Consider the following 12,062-nt stretch of genomic DNA (forward strand, 5'->3'; position numbering starts at 1 on the left):
TTAGGAATGAAGATTTGTTAACTTAGATAACAGTTGAAATGCCAGAACTGGACCATAAGACCTGACTGGAGGTGAAACAGCATTCAACATGTTTGAGTGTGTTACCTATGAGGAAAATTTGAGTTTAAAAATTAAACAGTATGTCATATTTCCCTATGGTGTGTGGCATGGGGGTGGAGGGGAGCAGCATGAAGAACCTTCTATGGCCCATATAAGGCCAGACAGAATTACAGCACGTGGGCCTTGGAGAGGCAAAGGGAGTTCCTTCATCTGCCCAGTGCCCCCAAAGGAACAGGAAAGAAAAGGGAAGCAGCAGGACAGTGATTCTGTCCCCCTTATTCTCCAGCCAGCAGAACTGTCCAGCCAGTGGGAGGGGCAAACCACAGCCCACAGAGAGTGGAATTGTGGGTGCACAATCTAAGGAGATTCCTCATGACTCTCTGCAATTGATCTCTCGTTACCATACGGCTGTACCTAAATCAATTGCCAAATATGTCTCTGCTCCCCCAACCAACAATGTACCATTATTTTCCCCCAAAGACCAAGAATACACCCTATTTCTGCTTCAGCCTCTGCCATTGGTACTCTTGTTGCTCCCCTTCCTCTCTCCACTTTTGTCTCACATCACCCACCCCAGAAGCTGGCTGCCTCATCTCCCCCTACTACATCCAGCCAGTGCCTCAAAAGCACAGCACGACACAAAGACCATGTTAAGAGAGACTCCTGTACATCTTAATGTTAAGTCCCACTCACAACAAGACTCCATGGCAGATGACTCCACTACAGCTCTACTTTTCCCTCAGTCTTCCCAATTTTTCATCTATTAATTAACTTCTCTCTTTTAAAGTTATCCAGATGAACAAATAGATTTCCTAAATTCCAACTATAAACAAACAAAAATGTGCTGTACTTTCTTAATTATTTTGATAGCAGTAACGCTATTAGGACAGAGCTTAAGTTACGGTTGTTATCTGAATGGAAGCCAATGCCTTCATTAGGAAGGGAAGCCTTAAAACTCTACATTTCTTATTTTTTAAACAGTGTAATTGTGGAAAAGTAGCCCACACTCAGGCCATTGATACATGCCCACAACTTTTCTAGTCTGTTCAGTCCTGTTTGGATTCTTTTACTGTACCCACCACCACTGTCATTTCACTTTAACTAAGTGTGTGTGTACACACGCATGCGTGTGTAAATATCTTTCTACGATCAGAGTTCAGATTTTGCATTTGAGTATGATTCTGAGGAACTGAATGTGTTCATTAGACATGATTGAATATAAGAAAGGAAAGGATGTCTGCTACGGAGGAAAGGAAACTGTGAGCGCATTTGGGCACCATGACAGTGTGTACCAACCCCACACTGGCAAGGCGAGCGTTAAGGAGTTGCTCTGGACATAGGAAGACATGCTCCCTCACCCCTGCGAGGCACGGTCCCAGTGGAGGGAGCAGCTCAGCTCAACCTGAGCTGACTAAGGAAAGAAGGTGCGAGCTGCAGCTTTCTGCAGAGGAGTCCCTGAGACTTCCAAAGGCTGAGACCAGGCCTCACAGTCAACCTGCTGCAGACCCTTCATTTGTGAATGCTGAACCGCTGCAGAGGGAGATCCTCTGCAGAATGTCCCCAAAGAACTCCAAAGGGGACCCCCAACACAGACCAGAGATACCACAGAGGATTTGAAGTCGGGGTAGGAAGAGGCCCAGGAAACAGGTGTAGGGGTGTCCATCTCCTATGCTGTGCAATTTGAATTATTGTTGCCTTGGGATGGAACTTGATGGAGCAGGGACGGCCTGGGTTCTCCTTCCCCTGGCCACTGACTTTTGCCACTGGGTGACACTGCTGCTGAATCCTGTTGCTAGGCTAAGATGGCCACTGACTCCTGCCACTGGGTGACATAGTCCAGAGTATTGCCACTAGATGGTACTGCTGGCCTTGGACTCAAAACCCCCTTTGACAGGCACTAAGATGTGTGGTGGTAGAGTGAGGTGAATTGAGATTTTGAGATTGGGTGGGATTTTAACACTGCCATTACTAGTAACCTCCTTGATAGCTGTGTTGTTCTGAAATTCACTTCAGCATCCTGAAGGACAAGTTAGCAAAGTTTGTGGGTGTGAACTTATTATTCGTTAAGCACCAGCAGTATTTTCAGCCCTGTACAGCACATATAAAAGAGATGGTCCCTAACCCCAGGAGCTGACAATCTAAATGGAGATATCTAAATCTAAACAGCTTACAGTCTTATGTTTGTGGGAGGCAGCCTCAAATTTTTCCACTCAAGTTTGGATTTAATTAAGATAGATAGCCAAAAAAAATGTAGCTGGACACTACACTAAGAGCAAGAGCTTCATGTTGATATGTTTTAAAACATACAAGTCTAGTGATGCTGGGGAATATTTGGAAATTAAAATAGTGACTTTGTTTATAGAGAGGTGCCTGAAACACCTGATAGTCATTAAGAGGTAGGGTGCAATTTCTATCCACTGTGCCTATAAGGGCAGCTGTACTGGCAGAGCACCCACTCCCAGAGAACTATACTGGGCTGTAGGTTCAACCAGGAGAGGACAGCTTTATTTTGGTGTCAGGGATCTGCAGAAGCCCTCACAGCTGGCCTGAATGCAGCCCAGCCCAGCTTTTCCTGATTTCTGGGGTGTGTCAGTCTCTTCCAAGCCACCCAGTGGAAAAGGGGTTTCCGGCAGCTTGAACTACTGACTCACAGTAAGGTTATGACCCAGGCCTTCAGGATGGCAGAAGCCAGAAAGTAAATGAATGTGATGCTGGATTGACCCAAAGTAAGACCAAGCAAACCTTAGAACCATGTAAAATAAATGTCCTGTCTTCACTTTCAATGCTCTGCACCATTCAGTTCCTCCCTTTCTCTCTTCTCATATCACTTCTGCTTACTCCCAATGAAAATGTCAATACAATAATAATGTGGAACAAAGAATCACTCACTATTCCTTTGAAGGAAACACATCTTAAACAAGCCCCTCTCTCTTTAGGACTTGCAACAGTTCTTCAGGGCACTTTCTTGACAGGAAAATACACAGTCATTTTTTCTTCTTAGAAGCATCAAAATAAGCAATTCAAACAGATGTGGGATTCCCTTACAGTACGGTCAAAGGAGCAGTTTGGGGTCACCCTTGGTCCAGAGTTTAACCAAACACAACAAAATGTTCCCTTCTCTGCAGGGTTCAGCTGAACAATTCAAGTCCATCCTTTTGGGAAAACATACACCCTTCTCAGCGGGGTGACAGAAATAAACACACACAGTTAAGGAAGCTAGTAGAGATCACTAAACAATTCAAATTCTCCTCTGTAGCAGTGGCAATAACTGCTACAGGTCAACCACCTCAGCCACTTGGCTACAGAAAACACAGTCCTCTCTGCTTAGACTGGGAAAATAATCCCCTCCTCTCTTACAGGAGCTCTTAACTCTTATGGGACTAGTATTACTACTGAGCCTCACTGAAGAGCCATCATTCAAAGTCTGACAGTAAATGTGGTCACTGTAAGGAGTGGAAGGAGGAGAATCTCTTCACTCAAACCATGGGAAAATAACCACTTCACTGCCAGGCAGAGCGCACACATCCCGCCACACTGCCACTCACTCTTCCTTTCCTTCACTCAAGCCTCTGTCCCTCAACTTCCTGCTTTCTCCAGGCTGCCCCCAAGATGTGGAACCGCTGCCTTTTCCTTGCACACCCTGGCCCAAATCCTTTCCAATGCACAAAGTCTGACTACCTTAACTCTGCACAGGGATGTTCCACAGGAATCAAAGGGAATCGTTCCATCTAGGTCATGGAGCAGAGGTAGAAATACTCTACTGCTATTACTGTACCGTGTACTTTAATAGCTTCTTATTTGGGAGATTGTAGTGGCTAGTAGATCTAATTACTCCAGCCTCCCCATGTGGATAGATCACCCACACAGATCACAGTTCTGTGCACAAAAAGGGTGCAGAACCTTCTGCACGGACTCTCTGTGGCATTCCCTGCAACCCACCACAATTGCTTAAAATGCCTTTTGGGTAAGGTGAGGACGGACACAGGACTCGAGCCTCAACAACCATCCTCTCCTCATTCAAATACTTCACTGAAACACACTTCTTCTTAAGAGAAAACATTCAATGCTAATCCATCAATTGGGGTCAGAGAAAGAAACGAACAATAAAAATACCTGCACTGCTTCATGCTTGGACTCCAGTCTCTGGGTATCTAGTTTATAATGTGTCTCAACTGTACTCTATGTTCAGTTTCTGGATTTAGTCTTTTAGCTCAAGCAGTACAGACCTGTGCTTTGGAGCTTCAGGACTGGGTTCAGTTCCTCTGAGAGACTACTTTAAAATACAATGAATAATTTTTAGAATACAGTATATTATTGCATGATTATTGAATGATACTCATAGTTAACCAGTGCAGTAATATTCCAAGGCAACCTAAGTCACTAGTAACACACAAGAAATGTGTAGGCAGTAATGTTGTGATTTGTAGAAAACCAGGGATGGTTCCTTGGAAATGGGGTGAGAGTGAAACAAGTAAATTTTAAACATTTGCCTCTTTTTTTAAATTTGTATTTGTGTGTTCAAGCTTTTAAAATGTTTTAAAATATATTATATTGTAGTGTTCTGGGTATGTTATATGGCCTCTTCCTGTAATCATACTTCAGATAACTGTCTTTCTTAATCAATCAGTCATCACTTCAATTATCCTTTTTTCTTTTCACCCACAAGTCTCCTATTCTCTTGTGTTATCTTAATCTGCTCTCACTTTTGTGAGAACTAGTTTCCCCACCCACCAAATCCTATCTTCCAGTGTCAATCTGTTGTTCTCTTCTCTCCCCTTTACATTTTTTATTTTCTCCCCACACTCTGTACTTTCTGCTTCCCTTCTCTTCATTCTATACTCACATCTTTGAAGGGCCAAGAGAGAGCATTTAGGTGATGTCCTTGATGCCTGCCAGCTGGAGCACAGAAAGAATGAGGAAAGAGAAATCAAACCAAACCAAATCAAACTAGGATATAATTGTGCACTGTTTATACTGCACTGTTTGTTGGCACTTAAGAGACTACAGTTCTTTTTAGAATCACTTTGTCTACTCCAGAACATTAAACATAGTAATAGTAAATAATGATAGCACTCACAGCTTACCCTGTCTGTTGACCTCAAAGCTCTCTACAAAGGTGGGTAATCATCATACACACCATTGTGTAGACAGGGAAACTCTGGTATGGAAAGGGTAAGTGATTTGCCCAAAGTCACATAGTGAATCAAACAGAGCCAGGGATAAAGCCCAGGTCATCTGACTTTTAGTCCAGCACCTCATCTACTAGACCAATGTGTACTTCTCCTACAGTTGTAATTTTTTAAAATGTTCTTTGAATACAATAAGCAGTGTATAAATATGGATATATAAATGTAGCTATAATATTCAATGGATTATCTAGTAAATATATATCACAGCCCTCTAGCTGATGAAATCAGATCTTCTTAGATCCTACATTGCCAACAGTTGCAGTAGTAGGGGGTGTATGCTTTTTGAAAGCTGGGAAATCAGCGTTCTATCTCCACATGTCAGTGCAAAGTTCACAGTGGTGTGCCGCATGCTGCTAGTGACGCCATGAAGTTTGTATCCAGAGGGCCAGAGATTTGTTATATTATTTTAAGATTTTAACTTGAGTGAGCCCCAGGCACTGAAGGTTGAGCCAAGTTTACCTAGAGGAGTCTGTTTAAAATAAAATAAAAATAAATGGCTACTGTGTATATATAACTCTTCCCTCAACGGAATCACGTAGGAACTGCTGAACCATGTGTCATAAGCCTTACCATGCTAGCAGTTAAAGAAGATTCATTCACATAATAAGAGCCCGATATCATGAAATGTCTAATGGCTAGGGAATGCAGCATGACAACAGTAAGTTCCTAGATGGCGATGGATTTTTTGTTATGGTATTTTCACATATCATATTGGAATAAAATGTATCTTATTATGGAGGTGCTGGTCACAGCTTCATATTTAAGGCTGAGCTCAGTTTTTATATCGATTATACTGTTATTCAACCAGACTAGAACTAAATGAAAACTTCTATTCAACTCCAAACTTCAAAACTATCCCATGATATTCAGTTTTTGTAACAAAAAAGTTAAAAACCAGTAGATATTCCTAATGAATAACTGGAGCCTTAAAAAGACTTTCTGCACAAGGCAAACATATCTGCAGTGTTTAATATTACCTATTACTATAATGTTATTACTTATTACTTAAATGTTTAATATTACTTATTACTATAATATTACTTATTATAAAATATGCTGTTCAATATACAGTTATAAACGGCTAATTTCATCCAGTAAGAATGTTAGTCGGAAGAAGGAATGGCTTTGAAAGCAGTATTCAGACTTCAGTAATTACAAGATAACAGCATACTTACCTAGGGTTCAGTAACACTGAAATTAAGGATCCCAATTTACGCACCTAATTTAGATTTGACAAGACAATTATTGTGCAGTGTATTAAAGAAATAATGTGTTACTCTGAATAAATATATTTCTAATATACTACTATGTTCTACTTATGTATCTGTGATAGGGCTGCTAAATGTAAAAAACAAATCAATCAGTAAATCATGTAATTGCCTTATTAAACTTAAATACATATTTTGGACTTTCACTATAAAGAATTGTTCAGGCTTCCATAAATGTGATTAGCAATTTGTCTACAACTTCAGCTCAGCTTGTATCTGACAATTGAAATAATTTGCTTAATTTGCCAACAAATAGGTGTAACAAAAATAAAAATTTCATACAGCCTCACTCACTGAAATACATGTCATTTGGTAAGAACAATATGAATTAAGTTGGCCAGCTAGATAAACAAGATTTCAGCAAAACTGTGACATATTTTATCACGAAGCATATATTGTTCAACTAGTTAAACAAGAACATTTTCTTACATTAACAATGATCAGTACTAACATGTTAGTAACAAGTGCTATTAATAGTTTAATTTAAATAACAAAAAGAACAGGCAAACTATTGTATCCCATTATAACACACTTTGCTATAAAATATTTCTGAAGTACAGTAACACTGACAAGTGCTTCTATAGTTAATGACTTGTTGTAGGGTTTTTTTACCAAATATTATTTTCAGGATTATTATTTTTTTTTTTTAAATAATAATGAATGACTTAAAACTTCAAACTTGGAAGCACATTTTTTTTTAACAAGAAGGATAATTTAGGATCAAGATTAGAGTTGTGCATAAAATTGATTTTTTGTTTTGGGGACTGACCCTCCCCCCCATCAAACTCTAGTTTGAGTCACCAAAATCATTTTCTTTTTTTGATTTTTTTTCACTGAATAACTTTAAACAATTTCATTTTAAATGGACTGTAACATTTCAAGTTGATTCTAAATGGAATTGGGGGGATGTGATTCATTTTGAGTCAACACATATGTTTTAGTTAATCAAAAATTTTTAAAGAAGATTTTCATTTTGATTTGGCGGTTTTCAGGTGTTTTTCATGCTTTAAAAAACTAGCTATTTTTAAATTCAAAACACCATTTCAAAATGAAATATGTCAAAATGAAAAAGCTGAAACAATGTTCTGATTTTTTTTTTTAATAATTTTTTTCTTGGCTGAAATTGTTTGTCAGTTTCAACTCAATTTTACAAATATTTTTGGATCATGGGAAATGTATTTTTTAATGAAAAATCTACTGATAAAAATTTGCCCAGATCTAGTCAGGATGCTGCACACAGGTGGATCTCTGGACCTACATGAAGCCCCATTGCCACGCAAACATCCCCACTGACCACACAGACCCCGTTGCAGGATCTAGCCCTTATGAATTTTTACAGATCTATACATTTTTTCTTTTTATGTAGCATTCTACAACTCAATATATTTTCAAGTTCTAGGACACATGTACACTGTACAACTAGAGACTTGTCTTATTTTTTAAGATTGCATTAAGTTTGAGACTCATGTTATTCACTTCTTCATTAACTATATCTGTATTAGCATCGTAACTGATCGATGTGCTGTTTTACAAGATAGCAAAGCCAAGAGCTGCAGAACAACTTTGTGATGGAATGACCCAACTATCAATACGCACACCCTCGCATTGGCACACAAGTAGCTAATATAGCTACCTGTCCTGAACAATAAAATAAGATAAAAATGAAAAAAAACTAAAAAGCATATTATTGAAAAACTGATCTATTATTCTACATTAGATAACCTGAAAAGGTTAAAGTCTAGGAAATCCCTGCAAAGTAATAATATTTTCCCCACAATGAAACTCGCCCAGCCTTCCACTTTGTCTTTTTTGCCTTTTACCCTCTGACGTTTGTCATCCCTTTTTTAACATTTCCTCTTTAGCCTAGCTGTAACACCATGATGGCTATGATAAGAAAACAGAAGAGGGAAATATAAACATGTATTTTCAAGGATAAATATGGGTAGAACAATCACAGATACTGCATACTCTGGTAGAGTGACATTTTTGTGATATAGGAAATTACTTCTAGCTGGGGGCAGTCCTGACAATCATTGCTTTTATTGTGGAAAACAGACAAGATAAAACCATTAAGATAAAAGCTCAATACTAAATTAAACAAACTACCACTAACTCCTCATACAGTTATTACTCCATACTAAGTTACACACTCAAGAGAAATGTTTAACTCATAGAAAAGGCCATTCTCTTCTGATGAAACTGAAATTTACCAGTTTCTATCCCTCAAAATTAATTTATAAATTTTATTGATTAGAGAAACTGCATATATTCAGCATCCTTTAATATCAGAAATATTCAATATTAAAAAAACTTTAGTATGCAGCCTAGAACGGACGGAGAGGGGAGAAGTTTCTATTGTTTTTAAACACATTTATTTTATTAATATTCCCAAATAGAACAAACAAAAATCCATGTACCCTTCCTTTATTGGCTTTCTTGTAATTTCTCTTCCTACCTTTTCTATCTAACCAAAATATCTGCAAATAAGCAGAACCTCCATATCGTGACTCAACTCTCTTTAGACCTGGGCTGGTATGTTGCTAGGTTTACCTGATGTACTGTTGAATTTACAGCCCCCCACTCCAGCCAAGTAAACTGTATGCACCTATTTCATTACTATTTGTAGTAGTTTGAGCTGCAGAAATGCAAAGAATTACTATCAAGATCATTAAAATGTATATGTAAGGCTCAACAAGCCAGTGGCCTCAGTTTCTTAAGATGTTTTAACCTCACAGGCTTTCAACAATAAACTCAATATGATTCCTTCTTCACCACTGGGCATGTGAGGCATTCTGCATGTCTGAAATGTCCCCGCCAAGTTAGATCTGGCAACTTCTTAAGTACTTGTTGATATTGTTCCTGGGACAGGGATTGAGGAGACAATGTGTCTGCTGGATAAAAGGACTGCCAGGGGATAAACCTTAGCATAGGTTAGGGCAGCTTCTTGGCCTGCTCTAAACTTGTGCCTCAGCTGTAACATTATACTGGCCATTCCAGCAGCCAGAAATAGCTGAGGCATGGCAGTGCCTCAATAATGCCCCCTGTACCAGGGCAACCTACAACAGCAGGGGCAGGGCATGTAGGGCTAACTATGCTCCTTTTGCTAAGGAGGCCCCTTGAATTGAAAGCATTCCCTGAAGGAACCTTAGGGCTACTTGGCACTCCTTGTATCCTGGCAGAGACAGCACGAAGGAGCTGCAGTAACAGAATGAACCTCCCCCCAGGTCTACTTCTCCCTCTTATACCCTGCCAATGACGCTGCTGGGTCAATAAATAACTACTAACCATAACCCAGCTTAGAATGATTGTAGCAGTAATCAGAACACCACATAGTAATATTGGAGCTGCAGATTCGGGAGACTTATTCTGGCCGAATCTCCCCCAAAGCTCGGAGAGGGCTGAGTGCACAGGATGTGTATTTTCTGCAGCCCCACCGCGAATAATAAGAAGTTAATCGTTTTGTTTTGGGGGGAGAAATTCCCACGCGTCTGGAGCACTCCCAGTGCGCAAATGTGTTTGTCTACAGAGAGCTAAACTGCGGCAGGCTCCGACAGAGGAGGCTGCACAGCCACCCCCACGGCGCCCTTGCCAGGCACGCTGCCTGCGTGAAACTGGCTGTCTGAGCATTGCAGGGCTGCGCTCCACGTGGGCCCCAGCTTCCCCTGAACGAGCCAACTGGGCGATGCCAGGCGGCCGCGCCCACCTCCCAGTCGGATCCGGTTCCCGTCCTCATCCTCTTTTCCTCTGCTGCAGCAGCAGCAGCAGCAGCAGCTGCCTGCCTGCCCGCCCGCCCTCCTTCCTTCCTTCCGTTCCGCCGCCTCCGCGCCGTTTCCTATTGGCCTGGCCGCCGCGGGGGAAAGGGGCAGACAGAGCAGCAGCCGCTGCACCCGCCCCGGCTTTATGGCTGGGCGAGCTCAGACAGAGGCCGGTGGCTGAAGGGCGCTGGTGACGTCCGCCCAGAAGCACGCCCAGCCCCTGTCTCGACTCAGCTCAGCTCCAGCCGCCGCGCGGGGGAGGAGAAAGGGGCTGCGCCCGGTGACTAGGCGAAGGAGAGGCGCAGTGATGCTGCCGTCTCCACCTCCTTTTGCAGCGCTGTCGGCTGCAGCGTAGACACAAAGGCGCCACTAGACCAGCCTGGCGGGTCTGGGGCGCTCACCTGCCCTCCCGCCCATCACAGGACACTGAATGGCCCTGGCCTCGTCCCGGTTTGAGTCTAGCCAACATCCCCCGAGGGATGTAGAAGTCCCAGCGTCAGCGCCCGGGGGGGCGGCGCACAGCGGGGGCGGCTCCAGCGCTTCCCTCCGCGGCGCAGGAGGAGACGGCGGCGTGTGCTGGGGGGGGCCTGGCCAGAGAAGCGCCAGCTTGTGGGGATGGGAGCGCGCGCTCGGCAGGGCACCATCCGAGGGCCGCACTGCAGCAGCTCTTTGTGCGCGCCTGGGTGGCGGCTGCTGGCCGGGGCTATGAGCGAGGCTCCGTTGGACTGACCTGCCACCCGCTTACCCACAATCCAAAGGCAGCAGTAATTGCGGTGGTACCCCCCCCCTCCTCCCCCCGTGCGCGTGTCAGTGTTAAGTGAGGCTGTGCTGGGAGACCTGCCCTTGCACACAACCCAAAGGCCGGGGGGACGGGGGACGCAGCTCCTTGTCCTGGGGTTGTGTGGGGCAGTGCGTGAGCCTGCTGGGGCATCCTCTCCTCGCACACACGCCAGTGGCAGCCGCTCTTTGTGCAGGGTGCGTGTCAATAAGTGAGCGCACTGGGCCACGCGCACCGCACAGCAGCAGCTCTGTGTGTGTGTGTGTGTGAGAGAGAGAAAGAGAGAGACAGCCCGACCCTGCCCAGCACACTGCTTGCCCGCTACCCACGCTCCAGGGGCAGCAGCAGCTGGTACAGAGCGTGGCGCACACAGTGGGGCACGAACACTAGCCCTGGTGCTAACCCCCTTCCTTCCCTGCCCTGACCCACCCAGGCCGGGCCCAAAGTAAGCGGCCTCTTCCTCCTCCTCCCGCCTGATGGGTCGGTTACGTTACCTGGTCTCTAGCTGGGGCTGGGTGGGCTGGACCTAATCCCGCCGCCGCCGTCGCCGGCTCCTCTCACTGGCAGGGGGTGAGTGGGTGTATTTATTTATTTATTTATTCCCCATGACGTGTCCCCAGCAGCAGCAGCAGCAGGAAGGCGCCCCTGTGTGTGTTTGGGGCAGACGGCTGCTCCCGGACCCGCTGCCGCTCGCTGCTCGGAGGACCAGGCTCCGCTGTGCTGGGCAGTGGAGACAAGGGCAGCCGCCGTTGCGGCGGCGGCTACAGCTGCAGCCGGGTGGCTGGGCGGAGGCTGCTGCAGGAGACGCCTCCTGGGCTACCCAACCGGGCTCCTGGCCGTGCCTGGATGGAACGGGAGGGGCGCAGAGGAAAGGTGGGGAGGGCGGGTACCAGAGGGGCAATAGGGGGAGGGGAGCAGGTGTCAGAACAGAGGAGCAGTGTGTGTGGGGGAGGGGGGTTGTGGAGTGGGTGTCAGACCAGAGGGGCAATATTGGGGCTTGGGACAGCAGGTG

General features: G+C 44.2%; 1 protein-coding gene across 1 annotated transcript in view; it reads right to left on the bottom strand.

Moving 5' to 3' along the window:
- Positions 1-11,716, bottom strand: part of SLC16A7 (solute carrier family 16 member 7) — a 112,574-nt gene extending 100,858 nt beyond the window's left edge. The window contains exon 1 of the mRNA XM_067564137.1: positions 11,545-11,716. The gene's annotated coding sequence lies outside the window, so the exon portion shown is untranslated. The remainder of the gene's footprint in view (positions 1-11,544) is intronic.
- Between the last annotated feature and the right edge of the window lie 346 nt (positions 11,717-12,062).

The sequence above is a fragment of the Emydura macquarii genome, unplaced genomic scaffold (assembly GCF_026122565.2).
Source record: "Emydura macquarii macquarii isolate MOO-44397 ecotype Brisbane River unplaced genomic scaffold, CSIRO-AGI_Emac_v2 contig_2636, whole genome shotgun sequence".
In the NCBI taxonomy this organism is placed as follows: Eukaryota; Metazoa; Chordata; order Testudines; family Chelidae; genus Emydura; species Emydura macquarii.